The sequence below is a fragment of the Lepisma saccharinum genome, chromosome 7, assembly GCF_977018435.1.
Source record: "Lepisma saccharinum chromosome 7, izLepSacc3.1, whole genome shotgun sequence".
NCBI classification, from domain to species: Eukaryota; Metazoa; Arthropoda; class Insecta; order Zygentoma; family Lepismatidae; genus Lepisma; species Lepisma saccharinum.
In genome coordinates, this window is record NC_139235.1 from 39229263 (window position 1) to 39256023 (window position 26761).

At 46.0% G+C, this 26761-nt stretch overlaps 1 protein-coding gene and 45 non-coding genes across 46 annotated transcripts in view; all 46 read right to left on the bottom strand.

Moving 5' to 3' along the window:
• LOC145990201 (uncharacterized) overlaps positions 1–26761 on the bottom strand; it is a 135131-nt gene that overhangs the window by 73244 nt on the left and 35126 nt on the right. The gene's annotated exons all lie outside the window — the stretch shown is intronic.
• On the bottom strand, positions 397–480 carry TRNAL-CAG (transfer RNA leucine (anticodon CAG)). Its single transcript has one exon. It is a non-coding gene; the product is annotated as a tRNA-Leu (tRNA).
• Positions 557–640, bottom strand: TRNAL-CAG (transfer RNA leucine (anticodon CAG)). The gene has a single exon. It is a non-coding gene; the product is annotated as a tRNA-Leu (tRNA).
• On the bottom strand, positions 717–800 carry TRNAL-CAG (transfer RNA leucine (anticodon CAG)). Its single transcript has one exon. It is a non-coding gene; the product is annotated as a tRNA-Leu (tRNA).
• TRNAL-CAG (transfer RNA leucine (anticodon CAG)) lies at positions 1357–1440 on the bottom strand. Its single transcript has one exon. It is a non-coding gene; the product is annotated as a tRNA-Leu (tRNA).
• TRNAL-UAG (transfer RNA leucine (anticodon UAG)) lies at positions 1517–1600 on the bottom strand. Its single transcript has one exon. It is a non-coding gene; the product is annotated as a tRNA-Leu (tRNA).
• On the bottom strand, positions 2475–2558 carry TRNAL-CAG (transfer RNA leucine (anticodon CAG)). Its single transcript has one exon. It is a non-coding gene; the product is annotated as a tRNA-Leu (tRNA).
• TRNAL-CAG (transfer RNA leucine (anticodon CAG)) lies at positions 3115–3198 on the bottom strand. Its single transcript has one exon. It is a non-coding gene; the product is annotated as a tRNA-Leu (tRNA).
• Positions 3275–3358, bottom strand: TRNAL-UAG (transfer RNA leucine (anticodon UAG)). Its single transcript has one exon. It is a non-coding gene; the product is annotated as a tRNA-Leu (tRNA).
• On the bottom strand, positions 4234–4317 carry TRNAL-UAG (transfer RNA leucine (anticodon UAG)). Its single transcript has one exon. It is a non-coding gene; the product is annotated as a tRNA-Leu (tRNA).
• On the bottom strand, positions 4394–4477 carry TRNAL-CAG (transfer RNA leucine (anticodon CAG)). Its single transcript has one exon. It is a non-coding gene; the product is annotated as a tRNA-Leu (tRNA).
• TRNAL-UAG (transfer RNA leucine (anticodon UAG)) lies at positions 4714–4797 on the bottom strand. The gene has a single exon. It is a non-coding gene; the product is annotated as a tRNA-Leu (tRNA).
• Positions 5704–5787, bottom strand: TRNAL-UAG (transfer RNA leucine (anticodon UAG)). The gene has a single exon. It is a non-coding gene; the product is annotated as a tRNA-Leu (tRNA).
• Positions 6190–6273, bottom strand: TRNAL-CAG (transfer RNA leucine (anticodon CAG)). The gene has a single exon. It is a non-coding gene; the product is annotated as a tRNA-Leu (tRNA).
• On the bottom strand, positions 6350–6433 carry TRNAL-CAG (transfer RNA leucine (anticodon CAG)). Its single transcript has one exon. It is a non-coding gene; the product is annotated as a tRNA-Leu (tRNA).
• On the bottom strand, positions 6510–6593 carry TRNAL-UAG (transfer RNA leucine (anticodon UAG)). Its single transcript has one exon. It is a non-coding gene; the product is annotated as a tRNA-Leu (tRNA).
• On the bottom strand, positions 6988–7071 carry TRNAL-UAG (transfer RNA leucine (anticodon UAG)). The gene has a single exon. It is a non-coding gene; the product is annotated as a tRNA-Leu (tRNA).
• TRNAL-CAG (transfer RNA leucine (anticodon CAG)) lies at positions 7148–7231 on the bottom strand. Its single transcript has one exon. It is a non-coding gene; the product is annotated as a tRNA-Leu (tRNA).
• Positions 7628–7711, bottom strand: TRNAL-CAG (transfer RNA leucine (anticodon CAG)). Its single transcript has one exon. It is a non-coding gene; the product is annotated as a tRNA-Leu (tRNA).
• On the bottom strand, positions 7788–7871 carry TRNAL-UAG (transfer RNA leucine (anticodon UAG)). The gene has a single exon. It is a non-coding gene; the product is annotated as a tRNA-Leu (tRNA).
• On the bottom strand, positions 7948–8031 carry TRNAL-CAG (transfer RNA leucine (anticodon CAG)). The gene has a single exon. It is a non-coding gene; the product is annotated as a tRNA-Leu (tRNA).
• TRNAL-UAG (transfer RNA leucine (anticodon UAG)) lies at positions 8108–8191 on the bottom strand. Its single transcript has one exon. It is a non-coding gene; the product is annotated as a tRNA-Leu (tRNA).
• On the bottom strand, positions 8748–8831 carry TRNAL-CAG (transfer RNA leucine (anticodon CAG)). Its single transcript has one exon. It is a non-coding gene; the product is annotated as a tRNA-Leu (tRNA).
• TRNAL-CAG (transfer RNA leucine (anticodon CAG)) lies at positions 9068–9151 on the bottom strand. The gene has a single exon. It is a non-coding gene; the product is annotated as a tRNA-Leu (tRNA).
• Positions 9228–9311, bottom strand: TRNAL-CAG (transfer RNA leucine (anticodon CAG)). The gene has a single exon. It is a non-coding gene; the product is annotated as a tRNA-Leu (tRNA).
• Positions 9708–9791, bottom strand: TRNAL-CAG (transfer RNA leucine (anticodon CAG)). Its single transcript has one exon. It is a non-coding gene; the product is annotated as a tRNA-Leu (tRNA).
• On the bottom strand, positions 10028–10111 carry TRNAL-UAG (transfer RNA leucine (anticodon UAG)). Its single transcript has one exon. It is a non-coding gene; the product is annotated as a tRNA-Leu (tRNA).
• On the bottom strand, positions 10188–10277 carry TRNAL-CAG (transfer RNA leucine (anticodon CAG)). The gene has a single exon. It is a non-coding gene; the product is annotated as a tRNA-Leu (tRNA).
• On the bottom strand, positions 10354–10437 carry TRNAL-CAG (transfer RNA leucine (anticodon CAG)). Its single transcript has one exon. It is a non-coding gene; the product is annotated as a tRNA-Leu (tRNA).
• Positions 10993–11076, bottom strand: TRNAL-CAG (transfer RNA leucine (anticodon CAG)). The gene has a single exon. It is a non-coding gene; the product is annotated as a tRNA-Leu (tRNA).
• Positions 11153–11236, bottom strand: TRNAL-CAG (transfer RNA leucine (anticodon CAG)). Its single transcript has one exon. It is a non-coding gene; the product is annotated as a tRNA-Leu (tRNA).
• TRNAL-UAG (transfer RNA leucine (anticodon UAG)) lies at positions 11313–11396 on the bottom strand. The gene has a single exon. It is a non-coding gene; the product is annotated as a tRNA-Leu (tRNA).
• On the bottom strand, positions 12113–12196 carry TRNAL-UAG (transfer RNA leucine (anticodon UAG)). The gene has a single exon. It is a non-coding gene; the product is annotated as a tRNA-Leu (tRNA).
• On the bottom strand, positions 12273–12356 carry TRNAL-CAG (transfer RNA leucine (anticodon CAG)). The gene has a single exon. It is a non-coding gene; the product is annotated as a tRNA-Leu (tRNA).
• On the bottom strand, positions 13146–13235 carry TRNAL-CAG (transfer RNA leucine (anticodon CAG)). The gene has a single exon. It is a non-coding gene; the product is annotated as a tRNA-Leu (tRNA).
• TRNAL-CAG (transfer RNA leucine (anticodon CAG)) lies at positions 13632–13715 on the bottom strand. The gene has a single exon. It is a non-coding gene; the product is annotated as a tRNA-Leu (tRNA).
• On the bottom strand, positions 13792–13875 carry TRNAL-UAG (transfer RNA leucine (anticodon UAG)). Its single transcript has one exon. It is a non-coding gene; the product is annotated as a tRNA-Leu (tRNA).
• On the bottom strand, positions 14272–14355 carry TRNAL-CAG (transfer RNA leucine (anticodon CAG)). Its single transcript has one exon. It is a non-coding gene; the product is annotated as a tRNA-Leu (tRNA).
• Positions 14432–14515, bottom strand: TRNAL-CAG (transfer RNA leucine (anticodon CAG)). The gene has a single exon. It is a non-coding gene; the product is annotated as a tRNA-Leu (tRNA).
• On the bottom strand, positions 14912–14995 carry TRNAL-CAG (transfer RNA leucine (anticodon CAG)). Its single transcript has one exon. It is a non-coding gene; the product is annotated as a tRNA-Leu (tRNA).
• TRNAL-UAG (transfer RNA leucine (anticodon UAG)) lies at positions 15072–15155 on the bottom strand. Its single transcript has one exon. It is a non-coding gene; the product is annotated as a tRNA-Leu (tRNA).
• Positions 15232–15315, bottom strand: TRNAL-CAG (transfer RNA leucine (anticodon CAG)). Its single transcript has one exon. It is a non-coding gene; the product is annotated as a tRNA-Leu (tRNA).
• On the bottom strand, positions 15392–15475 carry TRNAL-CAG (transfer RNA leucine (anticodon CAG)). The gene has a single exon. It is a non-coding gene; the product is annotated as a tRNA-Leu (tRNA).
• Positions 15552–15635, bottom strand: TRNAL-CAG (transfer RNA leucine (anticodon CAG)). The gene has a single exon. It is a non-coding gene; the product is annotated as a tRNA-Leu (tRNA).
• Positions 16122–16205, bottom strand: TRNAL-CAG (transfer RNA leucine (anticodon CAG)). The gene has a single exon. It is a non-coding gene; the product is annotated as a tRNA-Leu (tRNA).
• On the bottom strand, positions 16282–16365 carry TRNAL-CAG (transfer RNA leucine (anticodon CAG)). The gene has a single exon. It is a non-coding gene; the product is annotated as a tRNA-Leu (tRNA).

The following is a 26761-nucleotide window of genomic DNA, read 5'->3' on the forward strand; positions in this document are numbered from 1 at the left end:
TCTACAGCGTATCTCTCAGTAACACTCCCGAGTATAATTGTTGAAAGGAAGACGAAGAAGTTTAAGGTGGCAAAAATGTCAGGAGTGGGATTCGAACCCACGCCCGGAAGACCGGACTGCGACCTGAACGCAGCACCTTAGAGCGCTCGGCCATCCTGACTCTAAAGCGTCTTTCTCCGTAACAGTCGCAAGTACAATTGTTGAAAGGAAGACGAAGAAGATTAAGGTGGCAAAAATGTCAGGAGTGGGATTCTAACCCACGCCCGGAAGACCGGACTGCGACCTGAACGCAGCGCCTTACACCGCTCGCCCATCCTGACTCTACAGCGTCTCTCCCCTTAACACTCCCGAGTATAATTGTTGAAAGGAAGACGAAGAAGTTTAAGGTGGCAAAAATGTCAGGAGTGGGATTCGAACCCACGCCCGGAAAACCGGACTGCGACCTGAACGCAGCACCTTAGAGCGCTCGGCCATCCTGACTCTAAAGCGTCTTTCTCCGTAACAGTCGCAAGTACAATTGTTGAAAGGAAGACGAAGAAGATTAAGGTGGCAAAAATGTCAGGAGTGGGATTCTAACCCACGCCCGGAAGACCGGACTGCGACCTGAACGCAGCGCCTTAGACCGCTCGGCCATCCTGACTCTACAGCGTCTCTCTCCGTAACACTCGCAAGTATAATTGTTGAAAGGAAAACGTAGAAGATGAAGGTGGCAAAAATGTCAGGAGTGGGATTCGAACCCACGCCCGGAAGACCGGACTGCGACCTGAACGCAGCGCCTTAGACCGCTGGGCCACCCTGACTCTACAGCGTCTCTCTCCGTAACACTCCCGAGTATAATTGTTGAAAGGAAGACGAAGAAGATGAAGGTGGCAAAAATGTCAGGAGTGGGATTCGAACCCACGCCCGGAAGACCGGACTGCGACCTGAACGCAGCGCTTTAGACCGTTCGGCCACCCTGATTCTACAGCGTCTCTCTCCGTAACACTCCCGAGTATAATTGTTGAAAGGAAGACGAAGAAGATTAACGTGGCAAAAATGTCAGGAGTGGGATTCGAACCCACGCCCGGAAGACCGGACTCCGACCTGAACGCAGCGCCTTAGACATCTCGGCCATCCTGACTCTACAGCGTCTTTCTCCGTAACAGTCGCAAGTACAATTGTTGAAAGGAAGACGAAGAAGATTAAGGTGTCAAAAATGTCAGGAGTGGGATTCGAACCCACGCCCGGAAGACCGGATTGCGACCTGAATGCAGCGCCTTAGACCGCTCGGCCAACCTGACTCTACAACGTCTCTCTCCGTAACACTCGCAAGTATAATTGTTAAAAGGAAAACGTAGAAGATGAAGGTGGCAAAAATGTCAGGAGTGGGATTCGAACCCACGTCCGGGAGACCGGACTGCGACCTGAACGCAGCGCCTTAGACCGCTCGGCCACCCTGACTCTACAGCATCTCTCTCCGTAACACTCGCAAGTATAATTGTTGAAAGGAAGACGTAGAAGATGAAGGTAGCAAAAATGTCAGGAGTGGGATTCGAACCAACGCCCGGAAGACCGGACTGCGACCTAAACGCAGCGCCTTAGACCGCTCGGCCACCCTGACTCTACACGTCTCTCTCCGGAACACTCCCGAGTATAATTGTTGAAAGGAAGACGAAGAAGATTAAGGTGGCAAAAATGTCAGGAGTGGGATTCGAACCAACGCCCGGAAGACCGGACTGCGACCTGAACGCAGCGCCTTAGACCGCTCGGCCACCCTGACTCTACAGCGTCTCTCTCCGTAACACTCCCGAGTATAATTGTTGACAGGAAGACGAAGAAGATTAAGGTGGCACAAATGTCAGGAGTGGGATTCGAACCCACGCCCGGAAGACCGGACTGCGACCTGAACGCAGCTCCTTAGACCGCTCGGACATGCTGATTCTACAGCGTCTCTCTCCGTAACACTCGCAAGTATAATTGTTGAAAAGAAGACGTAGAAGATGAAGGTGGCAAAAATGTCAGGAGTCGTATTCTAACCCACGCCCGGAAGACCGGACTGCGACCTGAACGCAGGGCCTTAGACCGCTCGGACATCCTGACTCTACAGCGTCTCTCTCCGTAACACTCGCAAGTATAATTGTTGAAAGGAAGACGTAGAAGATGAAGGTGGCAAAAATGTCAGGAGTGGGATTCGAACCCACGCCCGGAAGACCGGATTGCGACCTGAACGCAGCGCCTTAGACCGCTCGTCCACCCTGACTCTACAGCGTCTCTCTCCGTAACACTCCCGAGTATAATTGTTGAAAGGAAGACGAAGAAGATTAAGATGGCAAAGATATCATTAGTGAATTCGAACCCACGCCCGGAAGACCGGACTGCGACCTGAACGCAGCGCCTTAGACCGCTCGGCCATCCTGACTCTACAGCGTCTCTCTGCGTAACACTCGCAAGTATAATTGTTGAAAGGAAAACGTAGAAGATGAAGGTGGCAAAAATGTCAGGAGTGGGATTCGAACCCACGCCCGGAAGACCGGACTGCGACCTGAACGCAGCGCCTTAGACCGCTGGGCCACCCTGACTCTACAGCGTCTCTCTCCGTAACACTCCCGAGTATAATTGTTGAAAGGAAGACGAAGAAGATGAAGGCGGCAAAAATGTCAGAAGTGGGATTCGAACCCACGCCCGGAAGACCGGACTGCGACCTGAACGCAGCGCTTTAGACCGCTCGGCCACCCTGATTCTACAGCGTCTCTCTCCGTAACACTCCCGAGTATAATTGTTGAAAGGAAGACGAAGAAGATTAACGTGGCAAAAATGTCAGGAGTGGGATTCGAACCCACGCCCGGAAGACCGGACTCCGACCTGAACGCAGCGCCTTAGACATCTCGGCCATCCTGACTCTACAGCGTCTTTCTCCGTAACAGTCGCAAGTACAATTGTTGAAAAGAAGACGAAGAAGATTAAGGTGTCAAAAATGTCAGGAGTGGGATTCGAACCCACGCCCGGAAGACCGGATTGCGACCTGAATGCAGCGCCTTAGACCGCTCGGCCAACCTGACTCTACAACGTCTCTCTCCGTAACACTCGCAAGTATAATTGTTAAAAGGAAAACGTAGAAGATGAAGGTGGCAAAAATGTCAGGAGTGGGATTCGAACCCACGTCCGGGAGACCGGACTGCGACCTGAACGCAGCGCCTTAGACCGCTCGGCCACCCTGACTCTACAGCATCTCTCTCCGTAACACTCGCAAGTATAATTGTTGAAAGGAAGACGTAGAAGATGAAGGTAGCAAAAATGTCAGGAGTGGGATTCGAACCAACGCCCGGAAGACCGGACTGCGACCTAAACGCAGCGCCTTAGACCGCTCGGCCACCCTGACTCTACACCGTCTCTCTCCGGAACACTCCCGAGTATAATTGTTGAAAGGAAGACGAAGAAGATTAAGGTGGCAAAAATGTCAGGAGTGGGATTCGAACCAACGCCCGGAAGACCGGACTGCGACCTGAACGCAGCGCCTTAGACCGCTCGGCCACCCTGACTCTACAGCGTCTCTCTCCGTAACACTCCCGAGTATAATTGTTGACAGGAAGACGAAGAAGATTAAGGTGGCACAAATGTCAGGAGTGGGATTCGAACCCACGCCCGGAAGACCGGACTGCGACCTGAACGCAGCTCCTTAGACCGCTCGGACATGCTGATTCTACAGCGTCTCTCTCCGTAACACTCGCAAGTATAATTGTTGAAAAGAAGACGTAGAAGATGAAGGTGGCAAAAATGCCAGGAGTCGTATTCTAACCCACGCCCGGAAGACCGGACTGCGACCTGAACGCAGGGCCTTAGACCGCTCGGACATCCTGACTCTACAGCGTCTCTCTCCGTAACACTCGCAAGTATAATTGTTGAAAGGAAGACGTAGAAGATGAAGGTGGCAAAAATGTCAGGAGTGGGATTCGAACCCACGCCCGGAAGACCGGATTGCGACCTGAACGCAGCGCCTTAGACCGCTCGTCCACCCTGACTCTACAGCGTCTCTCTCCGTAACACTTCGAGTATAATTGTTGAAAGGAAAACGAAGAAGATTAAGGTGGCAAAAATGTCAGTAGTGGGATTCTAACCCACGCCCGGAAGACCGGACTGCGACCTGAACGCAGCGCCTTAGACCGCTCGGCCACCCTGACTCTACAGCATCTCTCTCCGTAACACTCGCAAGTATAATTGTTGAAAAGAAGACGAAGAAGATTAAGGTGGCACAAATGTCAGGAGTGGGATTCGAACCCACGCCCGGAAGACCGGACTGCGACCTAAACGCAGCGCCTTAGACCGCTCGGCCACCCTGACTCTACAGCGTCTCTCTCCGTAACACTCCCGAGTATAATTGTTGAAAGGAAGACGAAGAAGATGAAGGTGGCAAAAATGTCAGGAGTGGGATTCGAACCCACGCCCGGAAGACCGGACTGCGACCTGAACGCAGCGCCTTAGACGGCTCGGCCACCCTGACTCTACAGCGTCTCTCTCCGTAACACTCCCGAGTATAATTGTTGAAAGGAAGACGAAGAAGATGAAGGTGGCAAAAATGTCAGGAGTGGGATTCGAACCCACGCCCGGAAGACCGGACTGCGACCTGAAAGCAGCGCCTTACACCGCTCGGGCATCCTGACTCTATAGCGTCTCTCTCCGTAACACTCCCGAGTATAATTGTTGAAAGGAAGACGAAGAAGATTAAGGTGGCAAAAATGTCAGGAGTTGGATTCAAACCCACGCCCGGAAGACCGGACTGCGACCTAAACGCAGCGCCTTAGACCGCTCGGCCATCCTGACTCTACAGCGTCTTTCTCCGTAACAATCGCAAGTACAATTGTTGAAAGGAAGACGAAGAAGATTAAGGTAGCAAAACTGTCAGGAGTGGGATTCGAACCCACGCCCGGAAGACCGGACTGCGACCTGAACGCAGCAGCAGCGCCTTAGACCGCTCGGCCACCCGGACTCTACAGCATCTCTCTCCGTAACACTCCCGAGTATAATTGTTGAAAGGAAGACGAAGAAGATGAAGGTGGCAAAAATGCCAGGAGTGGGATTCGAACTCACGCCCGGAAGACCGGATTGCGACCTGAACGCAGCAGCAGCGCCTTAGACCGCTCGGCCACCCTGACTCTACAGCATCTCTCTCCGTAACACTCGCAAGTATAATTGTTTAAAGGAAGACGTAGAAGACGAATTTGGCAAAAATGTCAGGAGTGGGATTCGAACCCACGCCCGGAAGACCGGACTGCGACCTGAACGCAGCAGCAGCGCCTTAGACCGCTCGGCCACCCGGACTCTACAGCATTTCTCTCTGTAACACTCCCGAGTATAATTGTTGAAAGGAAGACGAAGAAGATGAAGGTGGCAAAAATGTCAGGAGTGGGATTCGAACACACGCCCGGAAGACCGGACTGCGACCTGAACGCAGCAGCAGCGCCTTAGACCGCTCGGCCACCCGGACTCTACAGCATCTCTCTCCGTAACACTCGCAAGTATAATTGTTGAAAGGAAGACGTAGAAGACGAATTTGGCAAAAATGTCAGGAGTGGGATTCGAACCCACGCCCGGAAGACCGGACTGCGACCTGAACGCAGCAGCAGCGCCTTAGACCGCTCGGCCACCCGGACTCTACAGCATCTCTCTCCGTAACACTCGCAAGTATAATTGTTGAAAGGAAGACGTAGAAGACGAATTTGGCAAAAATGTCAGGAGTGGGATTCGAACCCACGCCCGGAAGACCGGACTGCGACCTAAATGCAGCGCCTTGTACCGCTAGGCCACCCTGACTCTACAGCGTCTCTCTCCGTAACACTCCCGAGTATAATTGTTGAAAGGAAGACGAAGAAGATTAAGGTGGCAAAAATGTCAGGAGTGGGATTCGAACCCACGCCCGGAAGACCGGACTGCGACCTGAACGCAGCAGCAGCGCCTTAGGCCGCTCGGCCATCCTGACTCTACAGCGTCTTTCTCCGTAACAGTCGCAAGTACAATTGTTTAAAGGAAGACGAAGAAGATTAAGGTGGCAAAAATGTCAGGAGTGGGATTCGAACCCACGCCTGGAAGACCGGACATCGACCTAAACGCAGCGCCTTAGACCGCTCGGACATCCTGACTGTACAGCGTCTCTCTCCGTAACACTCCCGAGTATAATTGTTGAAAGGAAGACGAAGAAGATTAAGGTGGCAAAAATGTCAGGAGTGGGATTCGAACCCACGCGCGGAAGACCGGACGGCGACCTGAACGCAGCGCCTTAGACCGCTCGGCCATCCTGACTCTACAGCGTCTCTCTCCGTAACACTCGCAAGTATAATTGTTGAAAGGAAAACGTAGAAGATGAAGGTGGCAAAAATGTCAGGAGTGGGATTCGAACCCACGCCCGGAAGACCGGACTGCGACCTGAACGCAGCGCCTTAGACCGCTCGGGCATCCTGACTCTACAGCATCTCTCTCCGTAACACTCGCAAGTATAATTGTTGAAAGGAAGACGTAGAAGATGAAGGTGGCAAAAATGTCAGGAGTTGGATTCGAACCCACGCCCGGAAGACCGCACTGCGACCTAAACGCAGCGCCTTAGACCACTCGGCCAACCTGACTCTACAGCGTCTCTCTCCGTAACACTCCCGAGTATAATTGTTGAAAGGAAGACGAAGAAGATTAAGGTGGCTCAAATGTCAGGAGTGGGATTCGAACCCACGCCCGGAAGACTGGACTGCGACCTGAACGCAGCGCCTTAGACCGCTCGGATATCCTGACTCTACAGCTTCTCTCTCCGTAACACTCCCGAGTATAATTGTTGAAAGGAAGACGAAGAAGATTATGGTGACAAATGTCAGCAGTGGGATTCGAACCCACGCCCGGAAGACTGGACTGCGACCTGAACGCAGCGCCTTAAACCGCTCGGGCATCCTGACTCTACAGCGTCTCTCTCCGTAACACTCCCGAGTATAATTGTTGAAAGGAAGACGAAGAAGTTTAAGGTGGCAAAAATGTCAGGAGTGGGATTCAAACCCACGCCCGGAAGACCGGACTGCGACCTAAACGCAGCGCCTTAGACCGCTCGGCCATCCTGACTCTACAGCGTCTCTCTTCGTAACACTCCCGAGTATAATTGTTGAAAGGAAGACGAAGAAGATTAAGGTGGCAAAAATGTCAGGAGTGGGATTCGAACCCACGCCCGGAAGACCGGACTGCGACCTGAACGCAGCGCCTTAGACTGCTCGGCCACCCTGACTCTACAGCATCTCTCTCCGTAACACTCGCAAGTATAATTGTTGAAAGGAAGACGTAGAAGATGAAGGTGGTAAAAATGTCTGGAGTGGGATTCGAACCCACGTCCGGAAGACTGGACTGCGACCTGAACGCAGCGCCTTAGACCGCTCGGGCATCCTGACTCTACGGCGTGTCTCTCCGTAACACTCCCGAGTATAATTGTTGAAAGGAAGACGAAGAAGATTAAGGTGGCAAAAATGTCAGGAGTGGGATTCGAACCCACGCCCGGAAGACTGGACTGCGACCTGAACGCAGCGCCTTAGACCGCTCGGGCATCCTGACTCTACAGCGTCTCTCTCCGTAACACTCCCGAGTATAATTGTTGATAGGAAGACGAAGAAGTTTAAGGTGGCAAAAATGTCAGGAGTGGGATTCAAACCCACGCCCGGAAGACCGGACTGCGACCTGAACACAGCGCCTTAGACCGCTCGGCCATCCTGACTCTACAGCGTCTTTCTCCGTAACAGTCGCAAGTACAATTGTTGAAAGGAAGACGAAGAAGATGAAGGTGGCAAAAATGTCAGGAGTGGGATTCGAACCCACGCCCGGAAGACCGGACTGCGACCTAAACGCAGCGCCTTAGACCGCTCGGCCACCCTGACTCTACAGCGTCTCTCTCCGTAACACTCCCGAGTATAATTGTTGAAAGGAAGACGAAGAAGATGAAGGTGGCAAAAATGTCAGGAGTGGGATTCGAACCCACGCCCGGAAGAACGGACTGCGACCTGAACGCAGCGCCTTAGACCGCTCGGCCATCCTGACTCTACAGCGTCTTTCTCCGTAACAGTCGCAAGTATAATTGTTGAAAGGAAGACGTAGAAGATGAAGGTAGCAAAAATGTCAGGAGTGGGATTCGAACCAACGCCCGGAAGACCGGACTGCGGCCTAAACGCAGCGCCTTAGACCGCTCGGCCACCCTGACTCTACAGCGTCTCTCTCCGTAACACTCCCGAGTATAATTGTTGAAAGGAAGACGAAGAAGATTAAAGTGGCACAAATGTCAGGAGTGGGATTCGAACCCACGCCCGGAAGACCGGACTGCGACCTGAACGCAGCTCTTTAGACGGCTCGGACATGCTGACTCTACAGCGTCTCCCTCCGTAACACTCGCAAGTATAATTGTTGAAAGGAAGACGTAGAAGATGAAGGTGGCAAAAATGTCAGGAGTCGTATTCTAACCCACGCCCGGAAGACCGGACTGCGACCTGAACGCAGCGCCTTAGACCGCTCGGACATCCTGACTCTACAGCGTCTCTCTCCGTAACACTCGCAAGTATAATTGTTGAAAGGAAGACGTAGAAGATGAAGGTGGCAAAAATGTCAGGAGTGGGATTCGAACCCACGCCCGGAAGACCGGATTGCGACCTGAACGCAGCGCCTTAGACCGCTCGTCCACCCTGACTCTACAGCGTCTCTCTCCGTAACACTCCCGAGTATAATTGTTGAAAGGAAAACGAAGAAGATTAAGGTGGCAAAAATGTCAGGAGTGGGATTCGAACCCACGTCCGGAAGACCGGACTGCGACCTGAACGCAGCGCCTTAGACCGCTCGGCCACCCTGACTCTACAGCATCTCTCTCCGTAACACTCGCAAGTATAATTGTTGAAAGGAAGACGAAGAAGATTAATGTGGCAAAAATGTCAGGAGTGGGATTCGAACCAACGCCCGGAAGACCGTCCTGCGACCTAAACGCAGCGCCTTAGACCGCTCGGCCACCCTGAATCTACACCGTCTCTCTCCGGAACACTCCCGAGTATAATTGTTGAAAGGAAGACGAAGAAGATGAAGGTGGCAAAAATGTCAGGAGTGGGATTCGAACCCACGCCCGGAAGACCGGACTGCGACCTGAACGCAGCGCCTTAGACCGCTCGGCCACCCTGACTCTACAGCGTCTCTCTCCGTAACACTCCCGAGTATAATTGTTGAAAGGAAGACGAAGAAGATTAAGGTGGCACAAATGTCAGGAGTGGGATTCGAACCCACGCCCGGAAGACCGGACTGCGACCTGAACGCAGCTCCTTAGACCGCTCGGACATCCTGACTCTACAGCATCTCTCTCCGTAACACTCGCAAGTATAATTGTTGAAAGGAAGACGTAGAAGATGAAGGTGGCAAAAATGTCAGGAGTCGTATTCGAACCCACGCCCGGAAGACCGGACTGCGACCTAAACGCAGCGCCTTAGACCGCTCGGCCAACCTGACTCTACAGCGTCTCTCTCCGTAACACTCCCGAGTATAATTGTTGAAAGGAAGACGAAGAAGATGAAGGTGGCAAAAATATCAGGAGTGGGATTCGAACCCACTCCCGGAAGACCGGACTGCGAGCTGAACGCAGCGCCTTAGATGGCTCGGCCACCCTGACTCTACAGCGTCTCTCTCCGTAACTCTCGCAAGTATAATTGTTGAAAGGAAGACGTAGAAGATGAAGGTGGCACAAATGTCAGGAGTGGGATTCGAACCCACGCCCGGAAGACCGGACTGCGACCTGAACGCAACGCCTTAGACCGCTCGGACATCCTGACGCTACAGCGTCTCTCTCCGTAACACTCCAGAGTATAATTGTTGAAAGGAAGACGAAGAAGATTAAGGTGGCAAAAATGTCAGGAGTGGGATTCGAACCCATGCCCGGAAGACCGGACTGCGACCTGAACGCAGCGCCTTAAACCTCTCGGGCATCCTGACACTACAGCGTCTATCTCCGTAACACTCGCAAGTATAATTATTGAAAGGAAGACGTAGAAGTTTAAGGTGGCAAAAATGTCAGGAATGGGATTCAAACCCACGCCCGGAAGACCGGACTGCGACCTAAACGCAGCGCCTTAAACCGCTCGGCCATCCTGACTCTACAGCGTCTTTCTCCGTAACAGTCGCAAGTACAATTGTTGAGAGGAAGACGAAGAAGATTAAGGTGGCAAAAATGTCAGGAGTGGGATTCGAACCCACGCCCGGAAGACCGGACTGCGACCTGAACGCAGCAGCAGCGCCTTAGACCGCTCGGCCATCCTGACTCTACAGCGTATCTCTCAGTAACACTCCCGAGTATAATTGTTGAAAGGAAGACGAAGAAGTTTAAGGTGGCAAAAATGTCAGGAGTGGGATTCGAACCCACGCCCGGGAGACCGGACTGCGACCTGAACGCAGCACCTTAGACCGCTCGGCCATCCTGACTCTACAGCGTCTTTCTCCGTAACAGTCGCAAGTACAATTGTTGAAAGGAAGACGAAGAAGATTAAGGTGGCAAAAATGTCAGGAGTGGGATTCTAACCCACGCCCGGAAGACCGGACTGCGACCTGAACGCAGCGCCTTACACCGCTCGCCCATCCTGACTCTACAGCGTCTCTCTCCGTAACACTCCCGAGTATAATTGTTGAAAGGAAGACGAAGAAGATTAAGATGGCAAAGATATCATTAGTGAATTCGAACCCACGCCCGGAAGACCGGACTGCGACCTGAACGCAGCGCCTTAGACCGCTCGGCCATCCTGACTCTACAGCGTCTCTCTCCGTAACACTCGCAAGTATAATTGTTGAAAGGAAAACGTAGAAGATGAAGGTGGCAAAAATGTCAGGAGTGGGATTCGAACCCACGCCCGGAAGACCGGAATGCGACCTGAACGCAGCGCCTTAGACCGCTCGGCCACCCTGATTCTACAGCGTCTCTCTCCGTAACACTCCCGAGTATAATTGTTGAAAGGGAGACGAAGAAGATTAACGTGGCAAAAATGTCAGGAGTGGGATTCGAACCCACGCCAGGAAGACCGGACTGCGACCTGAACGCAGCGCCTTAGACCGCTCGGCCATCCCGACTCTACAGCGTCTATCTCCGTAACAGTCGCAAGTACAATTGTTGAAAGGAAGACGAAGAAGATTAAGGTGTCAAAAATGTCAGGAGTGGGATTCGAACCCACGCCCGGAAGACCGGAATGCGACCTGAACGCAGCGCCTTAGACCGCTCGGCCACCCTGACTCTACAGCATCTCTCTCCGTAACACTCGCAAGTATAATTGTTGAAAGGAAGACGTAGAAGATGAAGGTAGCAAAAATGTCAGGAGTGGGATTCGAACCAACGCCCGGAAGACCGGACTGCGACCTAAACGTAGCGCCTTAGACCGCTCGGCCACCCTGACTCTACACCGTCTCTCTCCGGAACACTCCCGAGTATAATTGTTGAAAGGAAGACGAAGAAGATTAAGGTGGCAAAAATGTCAGGAGTGGGATTCGAACCAACGCCCGGAAGACCGGACTGCGACCTGAACGCAGCGCCTTAGACCGCTCGGCCACCCTGACTCTACAGCGTCTCTCTCCGTAACACTCCCGAGTATAATTGTTGAAAGGAAGACGAAGAAGATTAAGGTGGCACAAATGTCAGGAGTGGGATTCGAACCCACGCCCGGAAGACCGGACTGCGACCTGAACGCTGCTCCTTAGACCGCTCGGACATGCTGATTCTACAGCGTCTCTCTCCGTAACACACGCAAGTATAATTGTTGAAAGGAAGACGTAGAAGATGAAGGTGGCAAAAATGTCAGGAGTCGTATTCTAACCCACGCCCGGAAGACCGGACTGCGACCTGAACGCAGGGCCTTAGACCGCTCGGACATCCTGACTCTACAGCGTCTCTCTCCGTAACACTCGCAAGTATAATTGTTGAAAGGAAGACGTAGAAGATGAAGGTGGCAAAAATGTCAGTAGTGGGATTCGAACCCACGCCCGGAAGACCGGATTGCGACCTGAACGCAGCGCCTTAGACCGCTCGTCCACCCTGACTCTACAGCGTCTCTCTCCGTAACACTCCCGAGTATAATTGTTGAAAGGAAAACGAAGAAGATTAAGGTGGCAAAAATGTCAGGAGTGGGATTCGAACCCACGCCCGGAAGACCGGACTGCGACCTAAACGCAGCGCCTTAGACGGCTCGGCCACCCTGACTCTACAGCGTCTCTCTCCGTAACACTCCCGAGTATAATTGTTGAAAGGAAGACGAAGAAGATTAAGGTGGCAAAAATGTCAGGAGTGGGATTCGAACCCACGCCCGGAAGACCGGACTGCGACCTGAACGCAGCGCCTTAGACCGCTCGGCCATCCTGACTCTACAGCGTCTTTCTCCGTAACAGTCGCAAGTACAATTGTTGGAAGGAAGACGAAGAAGATGAAGGTGGCAAAAATGTCAGGAGTGGGATTCGAACCCACGCCCGGAAGACCGGACTGCGACCTGAACGCAGCAGCAGCGCCTTACACCGCTCGGCCACCCGGACTCTACAGCATCTCTCTCCGTAACACTCGCAAGTATAATTGTTGAAAGGAAGACGTAGAAGACGAATTTGGCAAAAATGTCAGGAGTGGGATTCGAACCCACGCCCGGAAGACCGGACTGCGACCTGAACGCAGCAGCAGCGCCTTAGACCGCTCGGCCACCCGGACTCTACAGCATCTCTCTCCGTAACACTCGCAAGTATAATTGTTGAAAGGAAGACGTAGAAGACGAATTTGGCAAAAATGTCAGGAGTGGGATTCGAACCCACGCCCGGAAGACCGGACTGCGACCTAAACGCAGCGCCTTAGACCGCTTTTTTTTTTTTTTTTTTTTTTTTTTAAAGGAAAGCCCCTATGCGGAAGCTTCCCCCATCACACTTCATTCACTCATATCATTTCATTCATATTTCAATTTCAAGACTTTTCAGGACAGACAATCACAAACATCCATGGCCGAGCCGGGAATCGAACCCGGGACCCCTGGCGTCGTAGCGCGATGTGCTAACCACTCCGCCACAGGGGCCGCCCTCCCCGCTCGGCCACCCTGACTCTACAGCGTCTCTCTCCGTAACACTCCCGAGTATTAGTGTTGAAAGGAAGACGAAGAAGGTTAAGGTGGCAAAAATGTCAGGAGTGGGATTCGAACCCACGCCCGGAAGACCGGACTGCGACCTGAACGCAGCAGCAGCGCCTTAGACCGCTCGGCCATCCTGACTCTACAGCGTCTTTCTCCGTAACAGTCGCAAGTACAATTGTTTAAAGGAAGACGAAGAAGTTTAAGGTGGCAAAAATGTCAGGAGTGGGATTCGAACCCACGCCCGGAAGACCGGACATCGACCTAAACGCAGCGCCTTAGACCGCTCGGACATCCTGACTGTACAGCGTCTCTCTCCGTAACACTCCCGAGTATAATTGTTGAAAGGAAGATGAAGAAGATTAAGGTGGCAAAAATGTCAGGAGTGGGATTCGAACCCACGCCCGGAAGACCGGACGGCGTCCTGAACGCAGCGCCTTAGACCGCAAGGCCATCCTGACTCTACAGCGTCTCTCTCCGTAACACTCGCAAGTATAATTGTTGAAAGGAAAACGTAGAAGATGAAGGTGGCAAAAATGTCAGGAGTGGGATTCGAACCCACGCCCGGAAGACCGGACTGCGACCTGAACGCAGCGCCTTAGACCGCTCGGGCATCCTGACTCTACAGCATCTCTCTCCGTAACACTCGCAAGTATAATTGTTGAAAGGAAGACGTAGAAGATGAAGGTGGCAAAAATGTCAGGAGTTGGATTCGAACCCACGCCCGGAAGACCGCACTGCGACCTAAACGCAGCGCCTTAGACCACTCGGCCAACCTGACTCTACAGCGTCTCTCTCCGTAACACTCCCGAGTATAATTGTTGAAAGGAAGACGAAGAAGATTAAGGTGGCTCAAATGTCAGGAGTGGGATTCGAACCCACGCCCGGAAGACTGGACTGCGACCTGAACGCAGCGCCTTAGACCGCTCGGATATCCTGACTCTACAGCGTCTCTCTCCGTAACACTCCCGAGTATAATTGTTGAAAGAAAGACGAAGAAGATTAAGGTGACAAAAATGTCAGGAGTGGGATTCGAACCCACGCCCGGAAGACTGGACTACGACCTGAACGCAGCGCCTTAAACCGCTCGGGCATCCTGACTCTACAGCGTCTCTCTCCGTAACACTCCCGAGTATAATTGTTGAAAGGAAGACGAAGAAGTTTAAGGTGGCAAAAATGTCAGGAGTGGGATTCAAACCCACGCCCGGAAGACCGGACTGCGACCTGAACGCAGCGCCTTAGACCGCTCGGCCATCCTGACTCTACAGCGTCTCTCTCCGTAACACTCCCGAGTATAATTGTTGAAAGGAAGTCGAAGAAGATTAAGGTGGCAAAAATGTCAGGAGTGGGATTCGAACCCACGCCCGGAAGACCGGACTGCGACCTGAACGCAGCGCCTTAGACTGCTCGGCCACCCTGACTCTACAGCATCTCTCTCCGTAACACTCGCAAGTATAATTGTTGAAAGGAAGACGTAGAAGATGAAGGTGGCAAAAATGTCAGGAGTGGGATTCGAACCCACGTCCGGAAGACTGGACTGCGACCTGAACGCAGCGCCTTAGACCGCTCGGGCATACTGACTTTACGGCGTCTCTCTCCGTAACACTCCCGAGTATAATTGTTGAAAGGAAGACGAAGAAGATTAAGGTGGCAAAAATGTCAGGAGTGGGATTCGAACCCACGCCCGGAAGACTGGACTGCGACCTGAACGCAGCGCCTTAGACCGCTCTGGCATCCTGACTCTACAGCGTCTCTCTCCGTATCACTCCCGAGTATAATTGTTGATAGGAAGACGAAGAAGTTTAAGGTGGCAAAAATGTCAGGAGTGGGATTCAAACCCACGCCCGGAAGACCGGACTGCGACCTGAACCCAGCGCCTTATACCGCTCGGCCATCCTGACTCTACAGCGTCTTTCTCCGTAACAGTCGCAAGTACAATTGTTGAAAGGAAGACGAAGAAGATTAAGGTGGCAAAAATGTCAGGAGTGGGATTCGAACCCACGCCCGGAAGACCGGACTGCGACCTAAACGCAGCGCCTTAGACCGCTCGGCCACCCTGACTCTACAGCGTCTCTCTCCGTAACACTCCCGAGTATAATTGTTGAAAGGAAGACGAAGAAGATGAAGGTGGCAAAAATGTCAGGAGTGGGATTCGAACCCACGCCCGGAAGACCGGACTGCGACCTGAACGCAGCGCCTTAGACCGCTCGGCCATCCTGACTCTACAGCGTCTTTCTCCGTAACAGTCGCAAGTACAATTGTTGAAAGGAAGACGAAGAAGATTAAGGTGGCAAAAATGTCAGGAGTGGGATTCGAACCCACGCCCGGAAGACCGGACTGCGACCTGAACGCAGCGCCTTATACCGCTCGGCCACCCTGACACTACAGCGTCTCTCTCCGTAACAGTCGCAAGTATAATGGTTGAAAGGAAGACGTAGAAGATGATGGTGGCAAAAATGTCAGGAGTGGGATTCGAACCCACGCCCGGAAGACCGGACTGCGACCTGAACGCAGCGCCTTAGACCGCTCGGCCATCCTGACTCTACAGTAGAGGTCTGCACGGGCTCGGGCCAGGCCCTCGGGCCTAGGCCCGGCCCGGCCCGCGGGCCGGACTCGGGCCATAAATAACCAGAACTTCTCGGGCTCGGGTCGGGCCCGGGCCTCGTGGCTATTTTGTTAGCGAATATTGTCATCGAAAAATAATTTTTAATTGTTGAAATTATGGTTTACTTCGAGAATGAGAATACATTTTTTTATAACAGCTAGTTACCGAAGTACAACAGTGCCCATTTTTTTTTCAAATGCTGAATTGGAAAGTAATTTTAATTATGTTTTCGGGCTCGGGCCGGGCTCATGTTTACTTATTATCGGACTCGGGTCGGGTTCGGGTTTTATTTCCTCGGGCCGGGCCGGACTCGGGCCTTACAATTTAGGCCCGTGCAGACCTCTACTCTACAGCGTCTCTCTCCGTAACACTCGCAAGTATAATTGTTGAAAGGAAGACGTAGAAGATGAAGGTGGTAAAAATGTCAGGAGTGGGATTCGAACCCACGCCCGGAAGACCGGACTGCGACCTGAACGCAGCGCCTTAGACCGCTCGGCCATCCTGACTCTACAGCGTCTCTCTCCGTAACACTCCCAATCATAATTGTTGAAAGGAAGACGTAGAAGATGAAGGTGGCAAAAATGTCAGGAGTGGGATTCGAACCCACGCCCGGAAGACCGGACTGCGACCTGAACGCAGCGCCTTACACCGCTCGGCCATCCTGACTCTACTGCGTCTCTCTCCGTTACAGTCGCAAGTACAATTGTTGAAATGAAGTAGAGTAGGTTGATTCCTTCAACACCATACTTGGTACGGGGCCTCTTATTTTTATTGATTTAATCACAATAGAAAACCTATTTTGACGATGTTTTTTGTCGATTATATACTATTGCAAATCTGTGTTTTTTCACCTCGTACTTCGTACGAATGGTACGAGGCCTATTGTTTTTATTATTTTTAACCACAATGGTAAACCTATTTTGATGATGTATTTGTTGATTTTATACTATTGTAAATCTGTGTTTTTCATCTCGTACTTCGTACGAATGTCATAATTTCTTACGAGTTAAAGTACGTAACGCCTGCACTCACGCACACACACGAATACCCACGCCCATGCACACTTACACCCACCTACACCTATTTACTTCCGGTCTACTTCCGGTTTACTTGACAGACTAAAACTAAACCCACAGCGCTACAGCCCTTGAAGGGCCTTGGCTTACCTACCGACTGCTGGTCTCCCTCCCACACTGTTCCTCCGTCACCTGTTACAGCGGGGAGTTACTTGACAGACACTTGTGAGTTTTTCCAGGTTTTTTTTTAAGTATACACCCACGCACACCCACGCACACCTATACAAATTTACTTTCGGTCTACTTCCGGTCTACTTCTATTGTCTCTGGAAATTCTGTATAAATAACATAGCTGAAAATTTTATCGTAATAGCTAGAATTATTTTATCTTGAAGAGGGTTCAAGTCGTTTTTCACACAGATTGAGTTTGTATGAATTTGTATTTGTATTGAATTTTGTATTTTTTTCGGAGAAAATTTGTATATAAATACCGGAGCTGAAAAAACAAAAATTATCATAATTATAACTATTGTCTTTTTTAAGTTACATTCTATCAATTATCGTAAGTTTAAAATTTTCTTATTGAATCTTGACTTGATTGTACGTCTTATTGTTATTTACTTAAAGCATATTTTTTTAAAAAAATGTCATCTACCACTTTCATCGAATGTGTCATTTGTGGAAAATTCATCTCCAAAACTAATATTAGCAAGCATAGGGCAAGATGTTGCGAAGCAGGTTCGAAAATAAATCGTTTGTTACCTACTAGGCTTTGTACTCAATGCGAAAAAATAATTAGCATTGCTAATTTAAGTAAACACATGAAAATTTGCAAAGCATCAACCGGACATTACAACAAATTTGGCGGTTTAGTAACGGTCCGTTCCAGGATTCGGCCAGGGAAGCTAGGGGAATTTATGAGCCAAGAGCTCGACCTAACGTTACCTGGTCTTGTTTAACCGTTGCAGTTACCAATGATCAGATATTAATTTCTAAACCCTGCAGATAAGGGAAACAAACATAGATTTTAACATGTTTAATTAATAAAGACCTAAACCTAACATACTTACACAAGAAAAAGGATACACTTGTTACACATGATTGGCACTTATCGCCACACACGATTGTACACTTATAACACAATACTGTCCCGGGTTCGAACTCTTATGCACACAATCTACCGTGTAAGTTACTCTATTCCAAGTCTCGTCACGCACTTTGGAGGATAATGTTCCTTTTCGAGCCTAGTCGCACACTCTTGGCGGGTACTCTCTATTTCCAGTCTCGTCACACACTGTCCTCTCTTCCAAACTGTTTCCCAAAAAAAACTGTAGGTTTTGGTGGATCACGTGCCCCCCCTGGCCCAATGAAATTGTCTGGCGTTGTTTAGACCAAACTGTGGGAACAGCATCCCCTAGACGTTCTCTGGAACCTCCAGTCTCTGCCACATGTTACCTAAATTAGTTCGGTGGCGATGGACCGTGTCCAGTCGACGGGATACAGGGCTCATTTGTCACTTCTCGCATTCCTTCGTCCTGGTCCCTCCCTGGCTGGGGAGAGAAGAGCCCACACAGGAAGAAACTTGATTCCCAACTTTCCGAAGGAAAGTATTCTCAACTTTGAGCAACATAGAATTGCTATATATTCCCGTTCCTCCGGGGAAAAATTTCTGAACTTGTGAAGAAATTTTTCATCATTTGTCCTTCACTAGTGGAACACCCTGTATATGATGAGATGAAACTGTCTTTCACTAGTCGAACACCCTGTATATAATCACACTAAACTTTGTTCATTCACTTGGTGGACACCCTGTATATAGTTCAGCTGGACTTTTGTCCATTAAGTTCTGTCACACCATGACATCTTCTTTATTCATAAGGTTGGGTAAATTTGACTTAATAAGGTTGAAGGGTATATTTGTCTTCTCGGTTAACAAGGATTAATAACTGCCGATGTCTTCGCAAGTCGTTGGGATGGGAAGGAAAGAAGGATGGGTTATTCTCTCTTCTTTCTATCTGGAATGCCAAACGTCACTGGGTTTGGACTTCATAAAGTTTTGGTTTTCTCAGGTGTCTACAGAGGAATCAACTCTTTTGTCACTTTGAGTCTATGGGGAACTTCTGGAAGCTTTTCACAAATTACACCACGGCATGTCGATTAACTGGATGTGTGGGTAAGGGACACGTGATTTCTTTCGCACCACTGATGAGAGTTCATCTCCTTGGCGAAATGTTCAGATTGTCTCCGATTAAATGTTCTATCACCATCACTTCACTTAGTGTTTGTTTAGAAAGCGCTTAACCACATGTTATTTAATGTCAATAATTGTCTATCCTAAATACTTCATCACCATGCATTACGAATATACTCGTTTTCATTTACTTCATTTTTCCAAAAATTGCAGGATATATTATACACATACATCTTACTTCTACCGTTCACACATAGAGAGATAATGTTATTACACGTATCATGATTACACTTAGTAGAGAATTATCCACTCGAATATATTTATTGAAAATCAAAATATGAATGATATGACCATATCAAGTATATTAATAATATGATAATGTGAACTCTAATAACACTATATTAAATTTTCTTACTTTCTAATGGTCATTTTGGAACCTGAAAAGTACATGAATAAATGCTGAATAAAAGAAGCAATTATCTGACCATCATGATGATAAATTAGACAGATTTTCATAACCCATTTTTATGATACCTCATACAGGTAAACATAAAAAAAGATCAATAAAATACACTAATAAGCAAATGAAATTTCAACCTTATCTAATATCAGTAAATTCTAAGCATAACATATGGGACATTTGAATATTACTAAAATGAAATTAAAACATTTTGAACTCAATTACCTCATGAACATAAGAACACAGGTGTTGATTCTCATATACATCCACCTATAATTGAAAATAAACTTCTACTTAGGTTTCACTTTTGAAACTACCAGATAACATATTTAATTTGAAATTGATTAGAATTATGATATTGAACATAATAAACAGACAAGAGTTCAAGATGTAATTTTTCCATGAGTTAAAAGTTGACCTAATACTCATATTTTCAAGACATAATCTATCAGTAAAATACTTTTTTTTATATCTGTTAATTAGATTTTTATATGATTCTTCATAGAAACTTAAGAACAAAATGCCAAAACATGACAATATGTAAATACTTTTTGCCTTAGAATATCATCAGTATAAAATAGATTTACAAATTATAAATACGTCAATAGTATGATCTCGTATTGGCCTATCAACATGTTAATGTGATTAGTTCATTTTTATTACATAAGTTTGCGATCGTCACTTTTATATGTATAGTTTTTTCATTTATAATAAGTAAACAAAATACGTAAAAAGACAAGTTTGCAAATTTACCGTGACCATCATTAATAAATTGTTCTTTCTAATTAAATTTATTTCAGCACATACTTAACACTTTACCTACACTCAAATTTAAGTTTTTAAACTACTACTGAAAAACATAAAAGGTGCTAATGGTAGAATAAAATACATATTACCACATATATAAAATATCTCAGATATCATAATTGTTGCTTGTTATTCGTACTGTAACAATTGTAATCTTTCTCCGGAAATAACCCAAAATCACACCTTAATATTATGTTGTTCACAAGTTTATCAAGAGTACTGGAAAAAAGTATACATAACTTATAACTAAAAACCTCTTTCTACCATCTATTACTTCAAGAAAATACCTATTTTATTTATAAATTGACACACAACAAAATTTTCATAGATACGAGTACAATAGTATCTGTTAGAAAAATATGTGTACACATCCTTAGAATCCGTTCTTAACTAGTTTGCAAATAATAACGTATATGTGCATTTATTAATCAATAAAAGTTACGTAAATCATCTTACGGACTAAATTTCATAACATCCTCACACAAATTAAGTGTTATAAATATCAAGTGTAAACACACATCAACTCATTTTCTTATATATAAGAAATGGTACTTTGAAATGAATATGGAAACAAATATGCTAACTTCATTGTCATAAAACTCTATAAAATTCTCTTCATCATTTGATCATTCTATCATTCGACCTAAGAATAAATTCATCTTTCTTACTTCACCTTCTCTCTCACCAATTAGTAATTAATCACGTGCAGCTCATGCTTTAAGAAACGTGTTAGAAAGTGGATGCTCACTTGCAGCATAGGCAAAGTTAGTTTGAATACAAATGTCTAACATAATCTTATGATCAATTCCTATAATTACTTATACTTAATAACTTGTAGCAAATGCAATGAATACAATAGACATTCCAATAAAGATATAAACTAATACACAAGCAATAAATAATAGACTAAGCAACCCCTATCGCTACTTGTTTATATAGTAATAACTATAGCACTACTGAAACTTCTAGCTACTACTAACTATTTTTTAGAAAAACCAGGATTAGCTACAAAATTAAATTACCTTCTATCTGGAATCTCCTCGCTCTCTTTTACTGACCGGCTTACTGATTACCTTCTTTCCTATTTTTTCAAATTTATAGAATAAAAAAGTCTGTTCGCCAGTGAAGAACCTGTTCCTTTAACAACTCCTAGAAAATAAATCTGAATTCCAAACAAAAACAAATGACACTTGTTGTAACACTAAGTGTAGTTATCTAGATTAGAAGAGATGTTCTCACATAATTCCTTAAAATTAAAAATCTAAATATGAATATCCTTATGTTGAAAAATTAAAATAATATGACACTTAAAATATACTTTGATTATATTTAACTATGACACTTGGCGCAAGCATGCTATCCTTCGAGCCAGATGTTCTTGAAAGAAACTGTGTCACTAGGGTAGACCAAGGTTATTAGAAGTATAGGTTGGGCCAATCCGTTGTTTACTCGTGATGACGAAACGACGGTAAGAAGTGAATTTATCAATGAAATGAATTCCAAATCTATGCGCTAGTGTTGCACTATGCAGATAGGAAAACCATACCAGAAACTGAACACACGAAATCGAGTACACAAATGAGCATTTCCACCCATTTACATTTTGTGGCTTTAGACAAATTGAAAATAAATATCGATAGGTACTTATTGTTATGCGGGACAGAATATTATTGATCGGAACGGATTTTTTTTTTAAATCCCGTCATTCGGGACGGGAAATATTCGCAATTTCTCGACTAGTCGGGAAATTTTCCGACGCTCTGGAAATTTCAAATTCTACATGTCATTTTCACCTTAAGTGATTGTCTTTGCATTTCTGGAATAAAACTAACAATTTCCGATAAGTTCTAGGCATTTGCAATGTAGAAAAGAAAAGAATTAATACCGTTTTGAAATGACCATTCGGAATTTCCCGACTGCTCGGGATCCAGAAAAGTAGGGAAGTCATTTTTTTCTTCTTCAGTGCACAACATGTTTCCGCGAATATATCAAAGTCTGCCTAACATGAAATGTAATATTGTACAACTTTGCTTTCACGCAAACTTGTCATAAAGTAATATTTCATTCTCACAGGCAGTGGCGTGCCCAAGCGGGAGTTGGTGGGGGTTATAACCCTTCCCGATGGCCCAGTATTCCTAAAAAGAAAGAACGTCAAATGTAGGAAAAGATGGCAAAATGAGGGATGACTACCAAAAATAGTGTACGTAACCCCTCCCTTTCGAAAATCCTGAGAAACGCCACTGCAGTCTCAGGTCAACATGTAAGGGCAGATTTTTTCCACCTTTCGATGTGTAGTCTTTAATTTCTGCAGTAGAAACCAAGTGTGGCTTCTTACCGATGTGTAAAATGATTAATACAAGTTTCGTGTCTGTATTTTATAAGCACAAAATATACACGAAGTTTTGTTCAAAGCTAAGTTGCGTTACTGCGAAACCGTAATTAGATTTTGATCAGCTGTAGGAGTTTAGCTTAATGGTTTAATTTTTGCTTTGTAACTTGGCCATAAAGCAGAATTGAGTTGCAGAAGTATTGTATTTTTTAATATAGCTTATAAGTTCTATGAAATAAATGTTAATGTGTCTGTAATGGTCTTACATAGTAGTATACATTTTTTAAGAATACTTCAGTGAATTGAACACGTTGCCACAAATATTTAAAATACTATTACTAATTTGTATAATACATTTTAAACTTCTGCTCTATAGAATCCTTCAAAATGTCACCAGTATTTTTTTCATATAATCAAAAGAACATCACGTTATGAATCTCCTGCATGTGATTGCAGAGTAATCAAACAAACGCCAAATTATCTATTCTTCCATTGCACGTTAAGGAACAAACACAGACACGCCCTTTTTAACAGACTACACAGAGCCAAGATACCATTTCCTGTATCATACACTCCCTGTTATCGTCTCCCCCCCCCCCCCCCCCTCGTGGTTCGAAAGATATCATAACAATATGTAAATCTCTTTTGTGACCTACACTGAACTCATGTTAAAGTTTCATTGACATGTGAAAGCGGAAATTTAGAGATCCTTCTTCTTACGATTTCTAAACAACCGAAGAGTGTGGTGAACGTGAAACTACTTATTGTTGGCAACAACGATATGTATTATACGAATTGTCTCTAATCAAAAACCCTATTACATCACAGGAAGTGATTTTAAGACAATTCAGTAGTCACTTTAAAACCACTGAGTGACACATGGTGGGAAAGCAGATTCGATGCCTTAACTTTGTTGAGATGTCAAATGGGAGAGGTCTATGATGCGCTCCTTCAAATAATTGGCGACAATAAAACTGTCCAAATGGTCGCGCATGAGGCTCGGTGTATTGCAAACTAGTTGTGTGGCTTTACATTTCTTTGCTCACTAATTATATGGTACGTATGACTTCTTATTCCACGTTTTGAAAAAGCAGGAGTGATGAAAATTTCAAAGTTTCTTAGACACCACTTGGCAGCCTGGTAGGACTTCCATCCCTCCACTCGTGGAAGCGTCGGGGGGGGGGGGGGCGACCTTTGAGTCCAGGTTGATGAATTGGCATCGAATTTAGATATAGATATAGATGATCCAAAGATAGGCAACACTGTACAGGACCGAAATCGAAAGAAGAAGCAGTTTCAGTATGATGAAACTGTTGAAGATCCACTAAAGCGGTACAAAGTTGATTTTTATTACCAGGCCGTAGACGATTATTTTAGCTCTAAGAGAAAGGTTTTAGCAGCTTAAACATCATAGTGAATTTTCCATTTCTTTTATGATATTAGTAAGCTTAAAGACATGTAATCTTATCTTTGTTTGAAAATTGTAGAAAACTCCCAGAATGTTAACACATGAAAGCTACTGAATTAAAAGATGAACGAAAAGCGTTTTTGGCTATAAGAAAACAATTACACGAAAGGAGACCTTAAACTGATAAACAGTCATGATTTTGCACCTAATGTGAGTGTAGAACTTCGGATTTATTAACTTTGTCGGTAAACGTGGCAAGTGGCGAACAAAGTTCTTCTTGGAAATTAAGGCTAATAAAAATACTATCTCCTATCAATCATGTCTGAAACACCCTTGTTTCTATTTTATGCAAGATAGCTTTATACGAAGAAGAATATTAAATGCAAAGGTAAAGTTCCCTGTGCACATTGCACCATGTCATGAAGGCACGTTTAGGGGATGTGGGGGGTAGGGCCACACACATTCTCGATCTCGGCCATTTTAGAGGTGATGTGATCAGCACCACTCTCCGGCCGCCTTTACCTCCCAGGGTTGCCCCCATGGTACACCCATTCCTTTGAGGCTGGGTGAACCCCAGAGCCGCTTTATGCGGGGAAAACGCAGGAAAGAATTCAGACCTTAGATCACCCACATTTTAAAAATCCAATCATATATCACAGACCTACAACGTTAAACATATGAAGTCAAGCCTTCATTTCTTTCCTAATACTTGTTACATTTAAGATACATTTAAGAGAAAGAGAGAGTTTTCATAAAATATAGTATTAAGTCTAATATAAAATTAGTGTTTAACTGTGGTCGAGCGAAATATCCTTTTTTGGTTAATAGTATAATAAAATTATTTATTTTATAGTTTGATGTTTTACTTAGGAATATATTAACTTTCAATTTCCCGTTGCTACGTAATGACGGGAAGGGGGGGGGGGGGGGCTTTCGAGAGGGAGCGGCATCTGCCGCCACCTGTCAGGGCGGCAAAATTACTAGCGCCGGCCCTGGTGTACACTGTATGTAACACACCTTATTACTGACTTCCTTGACCCTGGATGTACAGGGTCAAGGAAAACAAAGAAATGAGCATAATTTTCTCTACGGAGAAGATATTGAACCTAAACCAAAAAGAACACAAATAATAAACTCGACAATGTAAATTGATGGGATTTAGTAAATCATTTAATGAAGTGACTAATTGCAAAGGACATAATAAGCTCAGATCCTATTACTTCTTCATGGTATGTGACGTAAAGTTCCCGCCCAACCGTTTGACGGCATTAGTGGCTATCGCATCTCCTTTCCCACAGACTGTAGTACACATCCTCATCTAGACATTGTTCTTGTTCTGGTGTTTAATATCTGCATACTGCAACACTGTCGTTTTGTCATTTCACGTGACTTCACATTGAAGTGATGCATTCACTTGGCCCGTCACACGTCATCGCAAGCAAAAACTTCAACCGTTACCATGGTTTTGGGCCAGGGCTGGGGTAGACATCCCCTTTTTCTTCTTTTTTTTTTTTCGCTGTGACCTTCACTCCGGCCACCCCAGCTGACTGACCATTCCTACCCTTCAGGGGGAGAAACAGAAACTTCTCCTCTTTTGCCTGAAAAGCCATAAACCTGGCCTTCTAGGACCGTGCTATTTCTTTACACACACAATAATAAAATAATAATAAACATCACAAATATAAAAGAAAGTAACTAATTATATGATAACTTCAAATATTTACAAACATTTACTAGCGATATAGTACGTACCAACTGCGTTATATATATTTTTAACAACTAATAATCATTTCCTTTTCATGTGCTGTGAGTACAAGTGCGTTGTGAGAGAAAGAAAACATTGACCTGCGAGGGATGGTTGCTAAAAGACCCTCTCTTCTTCCTTGCCTTTTTCTTACCAATGTATCCAACACCTTTCTTCTTCCGAATCTTTAAATTGATATAACCTTTGTAACGACTGACAAATTGATTGGTGGACCCTAGACCTTCTTAATCTATTTTTAAAAGTAAATTTGCATTCGTTGACGCTGCATATAAGTAACTATAAAATAATTCCAACTTTTAAATTTCACTGCCGAGCATATCTCAAGCAAAGTAAAACAAATTACATTTATCTTATAACATTGTGCACTATCCAATTGACTAATAATATAATTTTCCATTTGTGACATTATAATTGAAGCACATTTCAGCATGTAACTTATTCATCCTGAAATAAAAATCGTCGTATATTCCCCATACTCTAGTAAAATATCCCTACTTAGCATCGTTCCTACCAGCGGAACTCGCACACAAAATAAACCCTTCGCTCTCTGGCGGACACAATAATAAAATTCTTCACTCTCTGGCGGACACAATAATAATAATTACTCGCACTCTGGCGGTACTAATAATAATAATTCTTCGCACTCTGGCGGTACTAATAAAACCAATTTCATCGCTCATTGGCGGACTTAATACAATAACCTCATCGCTCATTGGCGGACACAATATAAAAACTTCATCGCCCATTGGCGGATACAATTAAATAAATCTCATCGCTCTGTGGCGGATTCAATAAAATAACTTCATTGCTTTCCTGGCGGACACAATAAAATAAACTTCTTGCTTCTTAGTCACATCACGTCGTCTCACTTTAAACTTAAATTTCTCTTGAATGTCACAGCATTACATTTTTCACATTACCTCAGCTTTCAAAAATGAAAATATGCACACATTTCTTAACTCTTAATCGAAGTTCACTTATTTATGTACTGAATATTTCCTTTTTCACAGCGTTTAATTATCATACTGTTGGATTACGGGTCACCACTTAATAGGTTAAATCTTCATTCACCATATAAACTGACGT